Source organism: Sus scrofa, chromosome 15 (assembly GCF_000003025.6).
Source record: "Sus scrofa isolate TJ Tabasco breed Duroc chromosome 15, Sscrofa11.1, whole genome shotgun sequence".
Lineage (NCBI taxonomy): Eukaryota > Metazoa > Chordata > Mammalia > Artiodactyla > Suidae > Sus > Sus scrofa.
In genome coordinates, this window is record NC_010457.5 from 25,225,725 (window position 1) to 25,230,107 (window position 4,383).

The following is a 4,383-nucleotide window of genomic DNA, read 5'->3' on the forward strand; positions in this document are numbered from 1 at the left end:
GTTAACGAAATCCTGGTAAAGACTGTCTCCTTCCCACAGACCCCACGATCTTGGCCCACCCACAGCTGGCAGCCCCCTGAGAACAGGCAGGGGCAAAGTCAGACCCTGTCTGATACACCGTCCGACCAGGCCACTCCCATTCGCCCAGTCCTCAGGTCCTCCTGGTTTCCTCCTCCCCATGAAAGGAAGACTTTTCTCTGTCCTCCTGGTGTAAGTGCCCCCCTTTGCAGTATCCCTTTCAAATAAAGTCTCCTTAGTAAGTCTGTGTTAGTTTTTCAATACCATGTAACAAATTCCTGTTTATTCTCTGAAAGTAAGCTGAGATACCATCTCTAGGAAGCCTAGCTCTTGCTCCTGCTGGCAACAGTATTCCCTCTCCTGTGCTGTGTCCTTTGTGTTGTCCCCCACCCCCCTTTTTTTTCTTTTCTTTTTTAATGGCCACACCTGCAGCTTATGGAAGTTCCTGGGCTAGGGATTGGACCTGCGCCTCCATAGCCACCCAAGCTGCTGTAGTCAGATTCTAAACCCACTGTGCCACAGCATGAACTATTTTTTTTTTTCATTTTTGGTTTTTGCATTTGTATCCTGTTTGATTTCTCTCTGTACCCCAGTATCTAGCAGACACAGGTACCCAGTGAGCTACTACTGAATTGGACTCTTTTCAAAGTATGGACTTAAATGGTACACAATAATACTGCCTGCTTGCATCTGGAGGGAAGTTGTGAGTGAACTGCTCCCTGGTAACCATCTACCTATTCTCCCTTCCTCCTGTCTTTTCCCTGAGCCAGACCTCACACCCCATAGTGGATTGTATGGAAGCTCTCATACCAAATAGGAGAGCTGTACAGAGACGTAGAGAGATGTGCTTAGGCTTCCACTGAGCACTGGTCAGCATATGCACATGAAAAAGTTACCCAAGACTGGCAAGGAGCCGCATGAAAGGGTGGGGGGAGCTCACCAAGGGCCTGGACGGTTCCTGTTCCCACCAGGCAGAATGAAAATCCTCAGTTCACAGCAAGGTTTTGCTTCAGTCCTGGGTTAGACCTAAACTAATGTTGCATGAGTCCTAGCAAAATTTGAAAGCAAGTCCCAAAAGAATGCAACTTTGCAAGTAACTTACCACATTCCAAAACAAAACTTATTGTTACAGTACATTACGTTTAGATGTTTTGGTCTTTTTTGTTTTGTTTTGTTTCTGTTTTTTGTTTTTTGCTTTTTAGGGCCTCACCCACAGCATATGGAGGTTCCCAGGCTAGGGGTGGAATGGGAACTGCAGCTGCTGGCCTACACCACAGCCACAGCAACGCAGGATCCGAGCAATGTGTGCAACCTACACCACAGCTAACGGCAATGCAGGATCCTTAACCCACCAAGCAAGGCCAGGGATCAAACCTGCATCCTCATGGATGCTAGTCAGATCTTTAACTGCTGAGCCATAATGGGAACTCCTGTTTGGTCTGTTTTGAGTTAATTTTTGTACATGGCGTGCGGCAGGAGTGCACCTTCATTCTTTTGCATGTGAATATCCAGTTGTCCAGCAGCATCTGTTGAAAGGACTGTTTGCTCCCTATTTAACTGTATTGGCACTCTTACAAAAAACAAATTGACTGTAGATGTATGGGCTTATTTCTGGACTCTCAATTGTGTTCCATTGGTGCAGATGTCTATTATTATGCCAGTACTACGTCATCCTGATGACACTAATCTTAACTACGTAAGTTTTGAAATGAGGAAATGCGAGTTCAACTTTGTTGCTTTTCAAGATTGTCTTTGCTTTTCTTGCATTTACACACAAATTTTAGCTTTATGTTACCAATTTCTGCAAAAAAAAAAAGACAGCTGAGGTATTGATAGGGATTACATGGAATCAGATTAATTTGGGGATTATTGTCATCTTAATAATAGTGTCTTCCAACTCATATATATGGATGTTTTTCCATTTGTTTAAGTCTTTAAAAATATCTTTCAGTAATGTTTTATAGTTTTCAGTGTCTAAGTTTTATACTTTGGTTAAATTTATTCTGAAGCATTTTATTTAATTTGATGCTATTTTAAGTGGAATTTTTTTCTTAATTTCGTATTTGGATATTTCACTGCTAATATGTAGAAGCACAACCAATTTTGTATACTAACCTTGTATCCTGCAACCTTGCTGCATTATTTATTAATGTAAATAGTTGTCCTGTGTGTGCAGGATTTTCTTACACTTTTCCATATATAAGATCATGTCATTTGTAAGCAGAGCTAGTTTTACTTCTTTCTTCCCAATGTGGATGCTTTTTACTTCTTTTTCTTGTCTAATTGCTCTGACTAGAACCTCCAGTACAGTGTTGACTAGAAACAGCAAAAGCAGATGTCCTTGTCTTGTTTTTGATACTATAAAGAAAAGCTGTAGTCTTTCTTCATTAAATATGAAACCATTGTTTTAAGGAGTGCCTTCTATAGGCACCTGATTATTATCATCTCCACTTTTCAGATAAGGAAATTGGAACCTAGAGAGTGTGACTGACTTGTCAGATCCCATGACTGGTAACTAGAAAACTGAGGATTTGAGCCCATTTGGTTGTCTCCAAAGGTAGCCACCACCCCCACCCCCTTTCCTGGACATAGCCTACAAGGGAAGAGGCCAGGGAGAGACTGTAGGGCTTGGCGAGTTAGAACAGTGACTTTGGGGCCGTGCCTCCTAGCACGATGCCCCTTCCACTCTGAGACAGCACATTCACCGTGTGGCCGTCTCTGCTTTTCCATCAGCAGCTGTTGTTGATTGAACACTGGCAACATTCACTGCCATCTGCAGTGGGTCCTGCACTGTCCCTGCCTCCTATCCAGGGGCCTGGGGAGTCCAAGGTGAAGCGTTTCCTAGGAAAGTAATATGTTGATGCTAAGTTTTTCTACAATGGGTCTTCATTAAGAATAAATACTTCTCCCTTGCAAATTTCTCATCTTATAGGTTTTCCCAGATATATACTAGGATCTCATTTTAGAATTTAAATAGGTTCTTAGGACCATCTTATGTTATTGCTAGTAAATGAGATGCACATATATAGGATGGAGGTAAAAGAGATTTGGGGAGTTCCCAAGGTAAAATTGTGAGGTACATGCCTGGCCAAAACAAAGGTCTGGTCCAAGATCTGGGACATTAGAAGATGCCTGCAGTTGTTTCTTTTCCAGCCACACCACATTGCTTCACAAAACGCTAGGGCAACCTGTGAGGGATGGGATGTGGTCACCACTGTAGTGCAGGTTATTGCATCTTGAACCTGCATCTCTGCAGCGACCCGAGCCACTGCAGCCGAATTCTTAACATTGCATCACAGCGGGAACTCCGATTGATTCTTTTTTAAAAAAACGTCATTAATTCTTCAAATGGAAAACGAAGCCAATCAGTGGCAAGGAGTCAGAGCACAGGAAGCTGGCATGGGTGGAGGGGTACTTCACCCAGACCAGGAAGCTTGGTAAATTATTCTGGCCCCACCATGACCAGTAGCTTTGGCTTTGGGGATTCAGAGCCTTGCTTGCTAGAGTGGCTTGTACACAGTTCTTTTTTCCTGAGCTCCAGCTTGCTCACCCATTCTGGTCACCGAGCTCTGCTTACCTAACAGCCCCGAGTTCTAGTTCTGCATCCTGAGATATGTCTGAGGGAGAGATGTTAAACCAGGATTTCTTGGTTTTCTGTCCACACATGACTAGTTATTTGAGGGAAGTTTATTCATCTGGCTTTGAGAGAAATCTTATTTTCCTTTTTGTTGGGTAAGGGCGGCTCACTGCTTTGCTGAGCATTGCCAGCAAACTGGCTTTCTTGAGGGGAAACATCTGTACAAAGTCTGGTTTCAGGTCACATGGAGATAAAGGGTGCTCTTTTGTCTCCTTGAAGTCAGAGTCTTATTTGTCTTGCTCCCTGGGGGAGAAGGGAGCAAACACGTGGATATCATTTCCCTATTTTGGAAAAAAAAATTTTTAGTTAACTTTTCACTTATATTTCAGATTCTTAAAACGTTCCATCCTTTATTTCCTCCCCACTAGACTTCCCCACAACTATGAGAATCATTTGTTTTAAATAACCTTTTTAAAAAAATATAAAGCACTATTCATTAGAAATACCTGGATAGGAGTTCCCATTGTGGCTCAGTGGTAATGAACCGGACTAGGATCCATGAGGTTTCGGGTTAGATCCCTGGCCTCCCTTAAGTGGGTTAAGGATCTGGCACTGCTTTGAGCTGTGGAATAGGTTGCAGATGCAGCTCAGATCCCCTGTAGGCCAGTAGCTGTAGCTCCAATTGGACCCCTAGTCCAGTCACTTCTATATGCCACAGGTGTGGCCTGGTACAGCCCTAAAAGGACAAAAAAAAAAAAAAAAAAAAAAGAAAGAAAGAAAGGCCTGGA